Consider the following 17,042-nt stretch of genomic DNA (forward strand, 5'->3'; position numbering starts at 1 on the left):
GATAACTTGAACAAGAAGAAAGAGCACAGGCACCTTTCTCATCAGCTCAGCCCTCCCTTGGCAGCCTTGTGTGTCCACATTGAGGCTGGTGAAACCTGGCAAGTACAGAGCTGCAACCAAAAACACAGAGATGGAACAACATAAACTGAACATGGCATGAAAGCCAGCAGCTCAGCTCCTGTTCCACTGGTACTGGTCTGTAATGCCTAGCTCAGAAGTGTGGTGGGAAGCAAATAGCTTTCCCCCCAGAATTTACAGCTGAGGCAGGACAAAGTGAGCTGACACAGCAAAGGTCTCCACGCAGCTCTGGGGTGCATGGCTCTGGGAGCAGCATGGTTGTTTCTTTGATTCTCTGGCTGTGACCAGACACCAGCACTCCTGTCCCCCAGCAGGACACATGTGGCTGGGGCTTCCCCCTCCTCAAGAGCCTGAGGGCTGGGATCTGTTTCTCTGAATCTCAGGTGTTTCTGTCCATCCTGGTTTTGGTTCATGTGGCCCCCAGGGGTGTGGTGTGGAGCTGCTGGGATGGCATCCCTTGGCAGGATGGGAGCTAATTCCACTCCTGTGAAAGGTCTGCAGAGGGGGAAGAGCAAGACTTGGTGTTTTTTCCATCATTAAACCCTCGAGGTACCACAGGGATGAACAATCACTCCCACAGTGCTGAAACCAATTCTGCTCTAGTAGGAACATGAAAAAAAAAAAAAAAAAAAGAGTTTTGGGTTAAATGCCAGCAACCAGAAAACATGAGCAAAAGCAAAGCAGCCTTTTGACTCCTGCTGGCCTCAGCACCTTCTTTCTAGCCCCAGGTCTCCCTTTGGACCACACCCGGTGCCCTCAGTTGCCTTTAATGACCCTTTAGTGCAGGGACACATCTGAGGCTGAAGCTGTGCCCTCAAGCATAGCTGAGGAGGCACGTCTGAATTCCCTAGTTCACACAGAGGCTAAGGTGCTGCTGCCTATTTATAGCCAGATGGGTTAAATAAAATGCCTTATTCATCCCTGAGGTTTTAAACAAATTCCAGAGAGGACAAAGGGCCTTGTGTCTTTTTCCCCACCCATTTTGTTTTGGCCCAGTTTGTACATGCAGAGCTAAAACTTGTTCCAATATTGATTCAAAATAAGAGTAGAGAATTATTTGCTGGCTCAGCGTGAACCACTGTCCTGCTAGAAATCATCTGTATGGTTTTCATATGCATTTTGTGAAAAAGAAGCTATTAAAGAATGTCAATTTTCGTGTGTGGGTATAAACTCTGCTTGAAGATCCACTGATAGTAATCCTTTCAAATTGCTGCCATTGCTTAACTTTCACTGCAGCTGAAGGATGACTTTGGGTGCTAAGGGGAAGAAAGATGGAATAAAATGAGGGTATTTTAAGCTCCTGCTTTATAGAAATGCTCAGTAATTTATTGAAATAAACAGAGCAAGAGGTGGTGCTTATCACACTAAGCTGCTGTCCCAAGCAAGGGCAGCTCACTGAGTCTGTTCACTTTTCTCTGCATTCTCCAAAGATTTTCAGGCTTCTAACAGTGACGTGTGCCTTTTTCACGTGCAGAGCCTCAGCATGCTTGGGCAGAAGTGCTGCTGGCCATGTCTTACTCTGAAAAACCCAGCACACTACACTGCTTAGGTGGTTGCATCTCATCCCAACAAATAGGAAAGCACTGATCCAATTCACAAATAACCAGAGGTGGTGTGATTTTGCCACAGCCTGGCTCGGGTCATGATAAGCACTAATGTGCAAGCCAAAGCTCTCCCTCCAAGTGATTTGTCTTTAAACTCTTTAGGGGCAGCAAGTGTCTTTTGGTTGTTTTGTACAGGGGTACCTTAGGAGCACAGTGCCTTTGGCAGTGGGTCCTGCTCTGCAAGCACAAGGATTGGGGGCAGATCAGCAGGAGCTGCCTGCAGTGTTTCACCTTCAGAGATGTGCCTGGTCCTTACCCTGTCTGAGGCTTGAGTTTGCCCCTCTTTGGGGTACCTTTTGCATATTTCCCCTCTGCCACCAGCCCTGCTCCCCTCGACAGCCCGCACAGGAGCACAGCTGTGTGGGTGAGCTGGATCTGGCAAAGACAAAACCAGTAGGGTTTTGCTGCGTTCACCATTGTTGGTGCCCAGGGCCAAACCAAGAGTGGGCTGAGACAAGAGGAGGCAGGTGAAATGGCCCAAGAACTGCACAACACACTGCCTAAAAGCAGAGTAACAGCAACAGCTCTGAGTCTCTCCAGTTATCTCTCCTGGTTACCCTTGAGTTGCCAGAAAAACTATGGACAAATTAACAGATTTGTTCTTTTGTTGCCTTTTATTTTGCCCTTTCTATTCAGAAAATCTTCCATGTATTTATTTGAAGACATAAAGTGTTTCTGCCACTCAGAACTCTGCCAAGAGCAGTGCTTGTTGTTCCAGATTTGCAATAAAAATGTTGTGCAAATGACCTAGATACACAGAGTACAGCACTTAAGTGGGGATTTGGCTAAATCCAGCATATATATCTAATCAGAAAACATCTACAGGCTTGGGAAAACACCATGATGTCATCTTACAGAGTCTTAATGCATAGGTGGTTATAGGTTACATGGGAAGGGACAGGCAATACTGCATTAATGCTGGAAACTCTCTCTTGTCTTGTTCTGTAACATGTGGTGGCCAAAGGAGAGAATGAAGATCATCTTGAGATGTAAATCAACCTGATCCACCAGCTCTGTGCCTGAAGTCATTTGTCCTCTTGAGTCTTCCTCATAGCAAACTGGATAAATGGCTGATTCCCAAAATGAGAACCAGATGCTGCTACATTTTAACAAAATTTCCTGCTCTTAGAAAGAAAACTTCACAGGCAAAAGATTTTGTGCCTGGAACACAAGAGGATGTGAGCCCTTAGCAGCTGCATGGCTGCAGATGGCAGGGTAAGGCCCATGCTTTACACCAGAGCAGAACAGAGCTTGTGTGACCCTGCCTGGAGTGCTCAGAAGCCACAGAGCTTCTGTAGCAGCATATGCTGTAGGGGTTGTCTCACCCCAGGCAGGTTTGTAAATACTGTACCACTGCAGAGTAGTGAATTTACATGAGTTAAACACACACAAAATTAATGACACAGATTGACACAGAGCACATGGTACCAAACATCAAATACTAAACTTTCCTAGGGTGACCATCAGCTCTGCTCCAGAGGATACCATTATCCTCTGAGCTGTGGTTTGCTACCAACCCAAAGCAAAATGCTCTGCACACAATATACAGGACAGAGCAGAAATCTGCAGCTAGCACATACTCAGCTTTTATCACAAAGGCATAAACCAGCCCCACAGTGTCCACGATGCTGGGCTAGGTCTGGTGAAGCTGTGCTCATGAACTTTGAACCTGATGTTCTACAAAGATCAGATATGTACAGAGGTAATTCCTGTAAGTTTGTAGACCTGATTCTACATGGGTAATACCCTGAATCGGGATATTTGAACTGTAACTGGATCTTACTTTTGAAGTGGTTGTAGTGTTCATTTTGTGTGCATTTCTTGGCAGTTTTGCTGGCCCTCCACTGAGGACTTTCCTCAAGTATCTTCTTGGAGAGATCAGGTAGATCAGCCAAAGGAAGGATTAAAAACCACAGAATGGGATCCTTTACAGTGCTGACATGTTTCCCTCTCCATTTTGGAAAATGGAGAGTATTGCAAAAGGGAGTGTTAACCCAAGCCAGCCTCTGTTGTGCCAGAGCCTGGTGGATTTGGCCCACAGCCTGGAGAAGAAGTCAGCTAACATGCCCCATCTTTGCTAAGCAACCTAGTTTCTGTCTGAATTCCTACAAGATTAGCACACAGAGTGCATATTAAAGATTAATGCAAAAGACCCTGCAGAGTGGAGCTCCCTGAAAGGCATCACACAGCAGGTCCTCGTTAGCGCACGAGAGCAGATGGACACACCCCGGGGGGCTGACAGCACATGCAATGCCTCTCTGCACTTTCTTCTTCAGCCTAATGCCTCTGAACTTCGTAAGCAGCCTCAAAACATCCATAAATGATTTACAAGAAGATGGATTAACCAAGGGGCAGAAGTGTCTGTTGCTGGCTTGTAGGAGACCCTAGACTTCTGTTCTGGTTCTTGTTCCACCACAAACATTGGCATAGCCACTTATCTCTCTCAGCTGAAGTTACACAAGATTTATATGGTCAGTCTTCAGACTGTGAACCCCTCCATTTCTGCTACCATGAGAGTATCTGCCTTTCCTCAGCAGTGTTCTGCATTTTTACACCTGACAACCATGGCTGCTTACACCTGTAATAAACCAGCATTGACAAACTTTCTCATCAGTGGGGTTTGTCAGGAGACAGTGCCCTCACAGACAGGCAGGTTTTGGCTGCCTCCTTTTGGGCAAGAGGAAGGTTGCTGAGCAGTTGTCAAGTGTTTCCTTATTAAGAATATAGCACTGAGATGACATGATGGTTAACGTGACACCCCTATTGTTTTTTCCCTTTTCATCCCAAACTAAAAAGCAGCAATTTATATGCCTAGCATTTCAGAAATGTTCAAAATTACAAAAGACTACTGAATAATGCCCACACAATGTGACACTGTACACTGCTGCTTAGCAAATTGGACAAGAATCACACATGATGTAAGTATATGAGTTTAACAACAGCGTTTTCACTTGCAGCTCCTGGTGACTGTAACAGTTTGCATAAAACATACTGGGTGAGGATGGCATGATTTACAGATTACAGCTCCAAACTAATGGGTAGAAACATGCATGTAGTTACCAGAAACTGTTACTCTTCAGTTCTTGACTCCTCTCCTTTTGACATTTGCTTTGTATTGCATTTCTGGTGCTGACACTGAGCTTTATACACAAAGAGTGAAATAGCTCAAATATTCTACGTTCCTATCAGCAGTCTCCTGATGTTGCTACACACCCATCTCTCCTCTCCAGGACACTGCCTCTGTTGGACATGAGCAGCTGAGAGGGTTGAGGGGCCAAACCTGTGGCTGCAGTGATGGTCAGCCAAGACCCGCTGCTGGCAGTAACCTTGCTGCCTGCCCTGAGCAGATGCCAGTGCTCAGCCCTCCCTGCATGCCACCAAACCTGCACTTCAACTGAATTATTGACCTTTTTCTGCCCACGCGTTCCGCACCATGGTCTACAGCTTCCTCACAGGGGAAAGCAGAGAGGCAGGCACTTATCTCTTCTCTCTGGTGAGCAGTGACAGGACCCGAGGGAATGGCCTGAAGCTGTGTCAGGGGAGGTTTAGGCTGGATATCTGGAACAGGTTCTTCACCCAGAGCATGGTTGGGCACTAGAACAGGTGGCCCAGGAAAGTGGTCATGGCCCCAAGCTTCACAGTTTAAGAAGATTTTGGGCAACTCTCTCAGGGACATGGCATGATTCTTGGGGCTGTTCTGTGCAGAACCAGGAGCTGGACTCTATGATCCTTAGGAGGCCCTTCCAACACTGGTTGTTCTATGATTCTATGCTTAATACTGGGATTTGCACTGTATGGCATTAAGTCCCACCACTGCCCAGCATCCTGTGTGGTGTCACCAGCTCCTCAATTCCTCTGCTCTGTGACGACTCACTGATCTGCAAACTCTGGCAATGTCAGGTTGCTTTCTGAACTTGGATCTAGTTTTAGCAACTCTATATCTTCCTAAATAACCACTCAGCCATGCAATCCAGCCTGCAGCCTGTAGCATCACGCAAATTAATTTTTATTATCAGTTGCTCAAAAGGGAACTTCTTTTACAGAAGAGCACATTTCAAACCCTCAAACAATCTCCACTTTCTTCAACACAATGTTTCCAACTGGAGAGAGAAAAAAAACGTACCCAGCCCAGCTTCCAGAAACACACTGCTCACCATAGAAACTATAAACTAAAACAATCCCACTAGTGATTACAGCCCAATGGAGCATTTTGGTTAATAAGTTATTGGAGTAAGAGGAATATTTGCAAAACATCACTGCTAATCCTGCCGTTTGCTGTATGTGGAAAGGTTCCAGCTGATTGCAGTGACACTCCACCCATGTGGAGAGGGGAGCAGAGCAAGGGACACAATGAGCTCTTGCTTTTTTCACCAAAATAACCTCTCAGCAGCCATATTTCAATGTAAACTAATCAGGAATATATATGGCACTGTTTCTCAGTAGCAGTTTAATTTTTTTCCCCTCTCTCTGTCCCAGCAGAGTTGTCCAGGATTTGCTTTCACATCATCTGCACTGGATGTCCATCACTGCCTGTGGGGTAGCAAGGCTGGCTCTGAGTCATGAGGTAATGAGCCTCTTGTGCTGCCCCAAATCAATGGATCCTGCTCTTTCCCATTAACAGTCCTGGGAGAACCTCTGTCTTTCTTGGCACAGGTGGAAAATTCTAGGAGTGGTCCAAGGAAGGTTTCTGAGCCTGACTCTTTGCAATCTGACTCCGCTCTTACTCATGTCAGCTCATCTGGCTGGCACTGCCATCAAACTCATGCCAGAGGGTCTTGTGTGCACAGATGAGTGAAATGGCAACACTGGGCTTGAGCTCAGCTTAACTCTACCACTAAGAGTATGTCCTTTGGATTTCTCTTCCTGAAGTCTTATCCATTCCATTTAGCATAGGTTGGTTTATATCTGCCCATCCTCTGTTTCCCATGAGAAGTCACAAGCTAAGTTTTACAGGCAGCATCTAAATAAATTATTAGGCTACATCAGGATTTTCATCTTGGAAGAAGCAAAGACATAAATTCCCCATACAAGTTCTTTGAAAATCATGCCCTTTTTGATTCATTGTTTTTGAAAGCCTTTCTGAGCCAGAAAATGCAGAGCTCTTTGGGATATTCATTTTGAAAGTTGAACAAAGCATAGAAGCATCATTTAGGAAGTCTGTTCAGGAATCCAAATATGCAACTGCGTATATTATCTTCCTTCTGACTGAGTGACAGCAGCCTCTCCATCACACAGACAAAAAGCACATGAATACCTCAACAGGGACCAGTGCTCAGGAATGTGAATGTTCAAGATAACAAGTGCCTGTTTCAAGAAATTGGAACAGCTTTTGCAAAATACATTCAAAATTGAAGACACTGTATCTGTGGAGATATTTGCAAAGACTGGGTGGTCTAGGCACAAGGACCTCTGACTGTCAACTCCAGTTGTTAGAAAGTTCTGCAATTTTGGCTTAAAAGTGCAAGACTTAAAGCAAGTAGATCTGGACTCCCTGACTGCTTTTTACAGCAGGGGAACAGGAGCGGCACTTTGTATTGTCATTACTGCAAAAATGACTGAGAACCACCTTTAGAAAATTCCCAAACTGCAATTCTCTGATAGTCTCATGACTCCAGTTGCTAGATTTCCAGAGAGATAATGTGATCTCAAGAGCAAAAGAGTTTTTGATACTGCCTTGGAAATTCATGTTCTGTCACCATTTCAGGCTGACTCTGATGCTGGGCCAGTCCCTGAGTGCCTCTGTGCTAAACCAGCACAGGGGCCAGCCTAGGGGCCAGGCTCCTGTGCATCCTGCAGACTGACCAGAGGGCTCACAGCAGCTCCCCAGGAGGCACAGGGGAAGATGCAGTGCCTGGGAAGCAGGACTCACACAGCCAGCCTCATACACACCAGGAAGCTCAAGTTGTGCTACAGGAAATCCTGAGGAAAGAGGTGGTTCTGGTCCAGCCTCTCCCAATGACTTACACTGGTGTCAAGGGGTGTTTGCTTCTGCTCAGCTCTTGCAGCCAGGAGCCTTCTTGGGGCCGCCTCAGCCTTCCCCACTTACAGGGGGCAGCCCTGCAGGGAAAGGAATCCCAGAGCCTCCCCTCCACCAGGTCAGCTGGAAAACATAAAGCTCAGGGACTGGTGTCTGGAGAGGTTTGGGGACAAGGGGAAGTGAGACTCCAGGATTTCAACCTTTGCTCTAGTGAGTCCTCAACTGCAAAATAAATTATAATCCACATTCACCTGCCAGCTGGCTGCCCTGAGCTGCAGCATACGGGGTCTTTCTTTTCCTTTTGCAGATGAACAGCTGTTTGTTGTTGCGTGCAAAGTGAGGCAGGTTTTTTGCTTTTTAAGGTATAGAAAATAAACTGCAGCCTTGCAACTCCCTAGTGCTTTACAGAGCAATCTGAGGTAGAAAATGTGGCCAAATCCCTCAGGCAGACAAGAAAGCTCCTGAGGCTTCCTCACATTCCAGTGTGTGCATCAAGCAGCTGAGCCCCTGGGTCTGAAAGTGATGGCTTTATCCTGATGCTGCCTCCTGGGGACAACACTGAGCCACTCAGGCAGGATGAGGAGCATGCTAGTGGCCTTTTTCCAATCAGAAAAACTGCAGAATAATTTAGATTGGGAGGCATCTATAGACTTTATTTTGTCCAATCCTGCTCTGAGCATGACTGCCTTTGGTGGTAGAGCAGGCTGCTCATAGCTGTGTCCTACTGAATCTTGAACACCTTAAAGGACAGAATTACCACATGAATATGTCTTTTTTTCCTTATGTCCCATCCCTTTATAACAATCACAAAAAATGTGACTGTTACCGTGAGCCTTCTAACTGCATGCACCTGAGACGAGTTTGCCTCTTCTCCATAACCATCCACTGCTGATTAGACAAGACAAGACAGAAGGGAGCCTTCTTTAGCCTCCTGTGTGTTGGAAAGGTGGGCTGAATAAAAAGATTAACCATTTTCCCAGCCTGGTGCTCAGGATGTCTTGGCTTAGTGACTTATCCAGCACCAACCTTCCCGGCACTGTTGGCAGGTAGTCAGGGAAGTTGGCCCCAAAGTGTCCAGCTCTCAGGGGATCTCTTTGTGTTACTACAGGAGGTCAGGTTCTCACTGCTGCCATCTGGACTTTTGGGAGTAGATTTTTTTTTCCATGTAGTAATCACCTGCCATGAGGGTTTGCTTGAAAATGCAGGTGTTTCTTTGACACCTAAATAGAAATTTTTTAAAAAAATGTGCTGGATCTGATAAGTATGGAGCAGATGGTTTTTTGAGGTCTCTGTGCTTAACCTCTCCAGCCATAAACTGGACAATATAAGACTTTTTGTCTTTCCTTTATCTGTCTTCTGTGTGGACATTTTCAAGGTCTTTGTGTATGGGCTGTCTTTCCTGAGTCCATACAGTGTTCAGCAAATGGCAACTCTGATTCTATTTGGGTCTTGTGTGACACAAACCACAGAAAGAAAGCAGGTGAGACTTTCTCTCCATGGCTGTTGCTGTAGCTGTGCTACCAGTGACTCACAAATCAATACGCTTCACTTCCACCAGAATTTCATGGGTAAGGGAGGTGTTTCCACAGCACAGATGTGGAGGAAGCCATGGTGACAGAGTGTGTGGGAGGGGGGCTCTACAGGTGCCTCAGCTGCTCCTTGTCACACCAGCCACGCTGTGCACTGGCATTGCTAAGAAGTGGTGGATGACAATACCTATTGCTATTTTCTCCTGTTGGGACAAGTACCCCCTTGTTTAAAAATCCACACCTCTGTGCACACCTACACAATACTCCAAATCATTGCAATATGTGCACTGTGATGATATGAATAACATAAATATTCCTTTGTACTTGTTAAAAGATTTTAGCTCTCCCCTCCACCCACCCACCCCTGTGTGCCTCTATATATCTGATAATATGGGATTATAAAACAGTGCTGTTATTCCTGTGGGGTTTGGTTATTTAACATTGTACTGAGCAAAGTTATCAGAGCAATCCCGATGGACCAAAATAACTCTTTGTTTATGATGTAGTGTTTGCAAAAGGGGAGCCAAAAATAGCTATTGGCTGGTTGGCTTGAAACCTTGCTGACCTTTTAGCACACCCAGCAGAATCCACCAGTGCAGAAATCCCTGTGCTCTGGGCGTGCATCAAACCACCCTCCACTCATCTCTCCAGCATCTGACTCCTACTAAGCCTGGGCCACTCGTGTCCAGCCCCATTTGCTGTCAGTCCCCTTGTGGCATGTGCTGAAGGGGAGAGAGGTGTCACCTCCACCTGGGAAGAATGTCCAGTCTTCCAGGGGGGGAAAGGTCTGTAGGAGCACACCACCACCTGCTCCACTTCTGTGACAGCTTTAGGGAACCCAGAGCCAATCACAACTCTCAGTGTGTTTTGAACACTTTCCCCCTCCACACACAGAGACAGAACTGGACCTGGATTCCAGATGGAAGTCAGGAGACCATTGCTGATTGTGCTCAGCAAGGGTGTCCAGCTTTCTGCCCTGTATGCACCCTTTTCCTCCCTAGTTTGCACTTCTCCACCCAGCTCAAGAGTTTGCTGGCCAATGCACTGATAAACACTTAACACCCCTGCAGAGGCAAAATGTGTTCATTAAAGGTGTCAAAGGCTCACAAAGCCCCGATCTCTGCAACTCTTTTATTCCTGCATAACCAACTCTCTAACTATTCTGTCTTCCCTGTGGTTGAAGACTCTCCTGTGATTGTCCTAGGGTGACTCAAAATTTTCTCTAAACCAGGATGGTGAACAAAGGCCATTTTCGTGATTGTCCTAGGGTGACAAAATTTTCTCTAAATTTTCTCTAAACCAGGATGGTGAACAAAGGCCATTTTATCCTCTGTCTCACTCTGAACCTACACCAAAAGGCAAGGAATTCAGAAATTCCAGTACAGATCTAACACCCTCTTCTCCTCAGCTATGCAGATGACTGTGACAGAGTTTCCTCCTGCTCATCTCTATTCCTTCTCACAGTGCCTTCTGTCCATTATTACTCCTTCTCACCATTCTCCCACATTCTTAGCTGAGAGAAAAATCCCAGGGCCCACAGGAATAGAGGCACCTGATAAATCAGGGATGCAACTGAATGTGCAGAGACATCAGGAAAAAGTAAAGGCATTACCCAAGGATAAGGGGAGATGTGCTCCTTTTCCAGGGGTCTGTTCCTGCCTTGCCCCATGGAATCCCCAGTGGGAAAGTCCAAGAGGCAGGGAAGACCCTGCCGGGCTGATAGTCACACTCAGAAGAGAAGCCTTGCAGCTCCAATTTTTCCCTAACCACTCTTCCTTGACTTGACACAAGGCACAGCACTTGGTTTGCAGTTACAAAGCAATGTAAGACATCATCACAAGGCATGAAGTGGAAAATCTCTTTGCTGGCTTTGTTTGAAGAAAATATCTGCTCCTGCTGGATCCTGAGGGAAGCTCCAGACTGGACCCAGAGCTCTGGTGATGTGCAGAAATGATGGTGAGGAACTGAGGCTGCAACACTGCTTTGAGGCAGCCTTCCCTGCAGTGCAGAGAGCTTGTGGAATGGAGAGGCTTGAAGAAATCACCTGTGAAATACAGAAAAGCTTTTCCTGTGCAAACTGTGAATATTTGAAAGTTCACTTATTTGGCTTCATTTAGGGGAATTTTTTACAGAGTAACACCATCTTGATATGAGACACCCATCAAATTTCAAATCATTCCTGCCATTCTTTCACAAAATGGGTGAAACTTTATGCTTTCTTCTGCTTTATTCTCAGAAACCGCTACTTTAGGCTAACATTTTTAGGTATACAGTAAATATATTCTGACCTGTCTCAGTCAGAATGCTCTTAATGTTACATTTTAATGCAAACAGGAAAAGACTGCAAACTAAACAAAAATAAGAAAAGGGTCTTAGAAGGATCAGCCAAGCAGCTTGAATAAGGGGTAGCCTTAGCAGGACAGCCCAGAGCAGAATGCTGGTGGGCCTTTCCAAAGACAATGCTCTCAGCAAAAGGATTGCTTAACCTCCTGTAGGAGTATAAGAGCAAGAAGGAGGAACCTGAAATTATTAATAAATTCTACTTATTAGGCTATTACACATACTCTTCCTGTATTCTACAAGAAATGCATGGGTATTGGTAAGTCACTGAAAACTATCTTACTGTGTACCTGCTGGGAAGGACTAGTCCTACTTTTAAATAATTTTCCAGTGGTGTTGGGATCAGACTGGTTGTATAAAGGATGTTATATGTCAGCACCAACCCCACAAGCCCACCTTAAATTTATTTTATATAAAATAGACAAAACCTGTGGAAAGAGAAGCTGAAAGCAGAAAGAGATCAGCATCTAACCTGTGAAACTCAACCAGTTTCAAACCTGGTTGGATCCGCATTGCTGCTATGGGTCACTGTGCAAAGTACTTACTCCCCATTTGACCATCCTGCTGATACCAGTTGGGGTTTCACTTACAGAATATAAGCAGTACTGGGCAGCAGATAGATCTTCAATAAAGACTAGGTCTTCTTTAACCCTTTCAGAGGTTATGACAAATTCTTGCTTTGCTGCTTGATCACAAGATATTTTCAGGAATTATCTGCAAGGGAATCTGGCTTAGGCAGCACTGATCTCAGGTTCGACCTGCTTGCCTTTTGTTACTTCACATTCTTATTTATCATTCTTCGAAGACAAGTGTATTTTCCCTGTAACAAGACCATCTTGTAGAGGGTTAGCATACAAAGGGCAGATTACTGGAGAATCAGGAGCAAAGGCCCTTGAGACACTTGTGCAAATTGCAGCTGAGGCAGATGGTATTTAAACAGAACGTGTGGGCACAATTAGGGGGAGAAGAGAAGCCACAGAGGACATGGAAGGCAGACTGACAATATCTGGTAGCCTTGGCAACACCTTCTCCTGATTGCCCACATCAAATGCGGAGGATAGGCCATGAAGGGGGTCGCTAATCAAGTGCCATCTTTGACGACCTTCTTAATTTCTGCAATTCTGCTCTGAAGAGCTCCTGCCTTTCTCTCAGAAGAAGTGTTGTGTGAGCACTTGCCCAAAGGAGCATTGAGCAGCTTAACTACCAAAACAAATAGCTATGAACCTCCAAGTTGTTCTATTAAATATACAGGACACACAAAACAAAGTTTTCAGATGTACCTGTGGGCAGGGAGTGCTTCCTTCCACCTTGCTTGCTCACTCCCTGGTCCATGGGGACACGAGGCTATTCTCTTTGAAGTCAGTGGGAAAAAAACCAGAGGTTTCTAGAGGAAGAACCACTTAATTTTTTGAGATTTTGGGTAATTAAAATTAAGATAAAGCATCTCACTGGATAAGAGATTAAGAAAACTACATGGAAAACTTGTGGCATTAGGGTCATGAGGGATTTCCACAAAAATGAAAAGAACATAGAAATATTTTCTCTCTACCCTCTTTGCAATAATCACATTGAGTATTGCATGGAAAAGCATTCATTTAGATGACAGAGAGATTATGTTTTTAATTTGATGTCACTACATTTCAGAATAAAACTTTCTGTGACACCTGCCAACTTAACTAAAATGTGAAGCTTCAGTATTTTACCTAGGAAAGTGCTTCTAAGGTTTCTCAGCTAAAGAAAGCAGTGAAAAAAACAACCTGAACTCTAATGTAAGCAATTCTAATTACTCTGGAATTGTAGGAGGAGTAAATAAAAAGGAATATCTACTGCAAGGGTAATAAGCATTTGAGGGGAAAATGGGTAAATATGGAGCTGAAAAAATCTGAAAGCAAAAAAATCCAGTTATTTTCAAAATCCTCCTCAACTTGCACAAAGCAATTGCAGGGGATATGAATTCAGCTCCCTTTTGCAGGCTGTAGGCTTTGCAGGACCAAGCAGCCACTGCTCTTTACCTCTGCTCTGGTACTTATGGTCCAGAACCTTCTGACCAAGGATAAACCTCTTGCATGAGATTTCCCCAGACATTTGTCTTTTTTCCTTCAGTGACATCTGCCCTGATCTGCTCCCTTTCCTCCACAAGCAGCACTTTCTCAGCAGCATGGATGAGCACCTTCTGCATTCCACAAGTCCCAGATAGGAAATCTTGGATAGCATCTGAGCTCTGATCTTCATTGACACTTTGGCCTCACCTGCAGCTCAGTTTTACATGTGCCTTGCAGTGGCTGGGGGATGCTCTGAGCACACCTGTACCCCTCACCCCCTCAATACTTTAATGCTGTGTAGCCAGCTTCTAACAAAGCCTGTGAACATTCTCTAAGAGCCAATATGGCTGTTAACAATTCTTTTTCTCTCCCATTATGGATTATTGACACAGCTGTTCTCTTTCATCACTCAGACTATGGAGAAGAAGTATAATTTCCACATGAAAAGAACGTTAATAAAATTTTCACCTCTCCTCACAAAACTGTTCTCCCATGTTAACGATCTGCAGGGACAGATTTGAACAAGTGTCAGCGCTTGCAACATCTGGAGCTTGGGTAACACAGGGATCCCTCCACAAGCAGCTGGGAAGTGATGGGCAGGACAGCATGGGAGTAGGGGCAGAGGAGGAAAGCCTGGGAGTATTTCCTGCAGCTCAGGGCCTGGCAGTGCAGGGCTTTTTGTGGCTTAAAACCCAGGGGTGAACTGAGGGGTGGTGCAAGCCAACTCTCAGTTCTTGTGTCTGGTTTGTCTTGATGTGGGAGCTCAGCTTCTCCCCCATGGGAGTGTCCTGGGGCTGTCTCAGGGGACAGGATGAGGACGTGAGCCGTGTCAGAAGTGGGAGCTTGGCTGGCAAGAGGAGCTGCCCAGACCCACCAGGCAGCCCATGGTCACCGCAGCAAGGCCAGGCCTCAGCTCTGTTTCTGCAGGAGGATGATCCAAGGCCCTCCTGCATCCCACTCTGCCTTCACTCTCCCAGCAGCTCCCTGGCAGAGAGCATCCCTTCAGTCCTGGCACCTGCCCTGCCACACGCAGTGCAACATCTGTGTCTGTGTCCCCAGACCGGGGGTTACCAGACTGTGCTGCATCCTCCGGCGGCGGGAGCAGGGCCGAACCGGCACCATTTTCTTGATATCTTATCAGACTTTGTATTTTTGAAATATGAGAATAATATTTCTCTTTGCCTGTGTCGTGAGCGTTCTGGGTGGGTTTGCAGCACAGCTTCTGGGAGAGCATCCAACGTCCTCTGCCGTGTTTGGAAAGGGTGGCTCCCGCCAGCCCTGCCGTTGATGACATTGGCAGCTGCGGCAGATTTGGCCCACGGACCTTGTTCTCCTCGCTGATTTTCATCCCATCTCTCATGGTTTTTTCCACCTGACCTCCTCCCTCCAGGACAAAGACAATCGTCTCCCTGGCTGCTCCTTGCGGTTGCCCTCGCTGTCCCCCCAGCAGCCGGTGCCACGTGTCCCCAGCTCAAGCCACCACGGGCCCTGTTTTCCAGTGCTGCCACCAGCCGAGGGACGCAGGAAGCTCGCTCCTGTTCCCATCCCTCCCCAGCCCGGAGTCTCCTGCTTTCAGTGGCTCTTTGCACGGCCGTGAAGGTAAAGCACAGTCTCTCCCCAGCCCAGGACTTGTTCAGAATGCCGCATCTCTCTGGCTGCAGTGGTGTGGAAATGCTCATGGGCTGGAGGCTCACCGCAGCCAGAGCAGCCCCATCCAGGCAGTGGCTCGGCAGGGACACACCGTCCCTGAGGCTCTGCAAGGAGGCAGGGAGCAAACTCTGCTGGAGAACCTGCAGCCTGAGTGGCCGAGGAGCAGCAGGGAAGGATGGAGACGTGATCCCTGCAGGTACAGGGCAGGGAGGAACACCAGGAAAAGTGGGTTAGCTCCTACACCAATGGCTCTGCAAGCCTCCTTGAGGACATGACCATGTTGCCTTTCTCAGGGGATGGAATTGTGTCCAGGCAAGCATACACAGAGTGTCCAAGCCAGCTCTGACCATGCCCATGCTAGTGGCAGAAGTGTCCTTGCAGCCTGGTTGCTCACAGGGCTCCTGGCCACCGCTGTCAGACCTGTCTCCACTGCCTCTCATGATAGACATGAGTCAGACAAATCTTGACAGGACCCATCCGGCCCTTTCCCCACCCTGACCTCTACAAATATACAAAATTTGAGAGCCAGATTTTGTGAGCAGAAGAGAACAGAAACTCCTTCGGTATAGAAAAAAATCAAAATTAGTCAGCATAGAAGTAAATTATTTTTTCAGTTCAGAGTGCTGCTGCAAAGATGGTTTTCCTCCCTGGGTTTCTGCAGCCTGGCTGTGTCTTCCTCCATGGAGACCAGTGCTTTCTGGAGATCAGCCCTCTCTCTTCATCACCTCCAAGGCTGGGCTGTGTGCTATCCCTGTCTGTATCAAGCAAACAGAAAACTCTCTGCCCTGTGTCCTCCCTTATACAATTTATAGGAGTATAACAGGGGAACAGACAATTCCCTATAAAAATACCATAAATCTCCTGTCATATTTTTGCTGCACCTCAGCACAGATTTAGCCTGATACCTCCTGGTGACTGTCTCCTCATCAGTGTAAGCAGTTTCCTGCATTTGCTGCCGCTGTGAAAGCACCTAATTCTCAGATGTTTGTATTTCCCATTACAGCAAACCCAGCTGCTTTCGTTCCCCACTTTGGCACTCAGAGCTGAACCAATCTTTTGTTCAAATAGCTGAAGTCAGCATTGCTGTCCCCCTGTTTAAGGGGCAGCCACTTGCCAATTGCTCAGAGCAGCTCAGCACCTCCAGGCTCATTCCCATTTCATGTACAACAGCAGCAACACTGAAAGTCCCAAATCTGTCCTTCAGAAATGCAGAGGTGGCTTGGGAAAGTCAAGATATGCTACACTGGGTGTGATTGAAAGACACATTTAAGTTCTTTTAAGTTTCATTTAAAAAGAAATGAAGCTTCTGTATTTAAGACCTGAGATTTTAAGAAAACAATGAATATTAAAATCACAGGACCTAGCAACACTGTCATTATTAACAGCCATTTTCTGAGAACACCAAATGGCTGGGCAGCCAAAGGCCAGGTTATGAGATCTGTGTAGCAAAGACATCACCCTACTCACAAAAACATGTCTTTCATAATTGCTTTCTGTGTGCCAGTTGGAAGAATGCTCTTGTAAGGAAGATACGTGGACTGCTCTACAGCTCAGGATCTGATTTCCAGCTCTGCTGTGGTTTTTATCCTTGGGCTCAAAGAACGGATGTTCAAATGCTCTCTGCTTCAGTTTCCCTATTTAAAAACTAAGGAAGCCACTGATCTCTCAAAATGGCCAGGATTCTAGAACTTTCTTTTCTTTTATTCAAGTTTCCAAAGAACTTAGAAAAGTCACATAAACAGAACTGTAAATTACAAAGTATTATTTTTATATGAACGTCATCTTGAACCAAACTTTCCTCTTTGACTCAGTCCTTAACTGA

Source organism: Onychostruthus taczanowskii, unplaced genomic scaffold (genome assembly GCF_017590055.1).
Source record: "Onychostruthus taczanowskii isolate IOZ18803 unplaced genomic scaffold, ASM1759005v1 scaffold1, whole genome shotgun sequence".
Taxonomy (NCBI): domain Eukaryota; kingdom Metazoa; phylum Chordata; class Aves; order Passeriformes; family Passeridae; genus Onychostruthus; species Onychostruthus taczanowskii.